We start from the raw sequence: 1,492 nt of genomic DNA on the forward strand, positions 1-1,492 counted from the left end.
TATGCAACCTCAGGGCACCTGCGTGTCTGTCCCAGCAGGGTTCCAGGTGAGGGGCAGAGGTATGGTCTGCTCAGATAAGGTGTCCCCTGGCTCCCGAGCCAGATGGCAGGGGCACTGCCGTGTGATAATAGAGGCCATCATAACAGTCAGGGGAGCCAGGAAAATCATAGCACGGCTGCTCCTTCCTGCTGCCAGTCACAGATGGGAAAGAGCAGGGTGGGGCCGCATGGCATGGTGGGGAGAGGGTGGGGGTGGGGGTGTTGTAAGGCCAGTTGCCCTTGAGCCCGCCCCAGCCCAGGGCTGGTCTCAGCTCACTGTGCCTGCAGCCTCCCCCAAGGATGGGCACCAGGGCATTGGAGGGGGCTAGACGGAGCTGGGCTGAACTAGGAAGATCCCTGTCTTTCAAGGGAACTTGGGGGTCCCTGGCCCACTCTGGACGTTACAGTTGCCATCTGTAGAGGAGGGATTTCTTTCTGACTTGACTTCTCCAAGACAGGTGATCCTGACAGAGGGCTGGGAACAAGCCGAAGGGGAGAGCTAGGGCCACTCGTTCAGGCCTCTGCAGATCACTCTGGCCCTGCATCTGTGGCCTGTCCCTTCACATCCTTCATCAGGACTTTGTCACATGTCCTCCAGGCTCCCTGCCTCCCTGCGCCTGCCTCGCCTCCTCCAGGGTGCACAGACATCACCCCCTCCCAACACAAAGGGCTCCTCAAGGCAGGTCTCTGGCAGGTGCCTGGCACAGAAGAGGCACGTGGAGATGTCTGCTGAAGGACCATCTCCTGGCACAGAGAACCGGACCGGAAATGCTCAGAGCTGGAGGGGACCTGGCCCACTGCGGGCCCGGCGTGTCCTGGTGTGGCTCAGGGACCAAGAAGGGGTGGAGACAGCAGTGGCAGGAGAAGGGCCTGAAGAGCAAACTGAGGGTGGACTGAGAGGGCCTCGAATGCTGGCTGAAGGCTTGGAGAGGCCCCCACACATGACACTTTTGCTCCAGGAAGGAGCCCTGTGTTCACAATATGAAGAAAGCCGAGGAAGTAGGAAGAGACTGGGACAGTGGGCCTGGAGAGTGTGGCGGGGCTAGGAAAGATTCCAGAGCCTTGGCAGAAGTGCCAGGATGGTCACAGGGGAAGGTGCCCAGCTCTCTGGATGGGGGCCTTACTGGGGCTGGGTCTCCCACCACAGGGCAGAGGTGGGGATGGGGGAGGGGGTGGCACAGCATTCAGTAGCCACAGTGCCAGGAGCCCAGTGCAGCCTCAGGGTGGTGGGGGGCAGACCCTTAGTCTAGGACAGTCCACCTGGGCAGGCCTGGGACAAGGGCGGTCACCACCTGCCCCAAGACAAACTTGACCAGTGTGGGGTCGGGGAGCTGGCGCTCCCATCTAGCACCCCTCCAACCTCATCTGGAGGTGGACACAGCCCCTGCCCCACCTCTCTTCTGACACCCAGGGCTTCCTGCCCACCAGCGCCTCCTCCTCTGATTTCCCCAGAG

The sequence above is a fragment of the Oryx dammah genome, unplaced genomic scaffold (assembly GCF_014754425.2).
Source record: "Oryx dammah isolate SB20612 unplaced genomic scaffold, SCBI_Odam_1.1 HiC_scaffold_17, whole genome shotgun sequence".
Lineage (NCBI taxonomy): Eukaryota > Metazoa > Chordata > Mammalia > Artiodactyla > Bovidae > Oryx > Oryx dammah.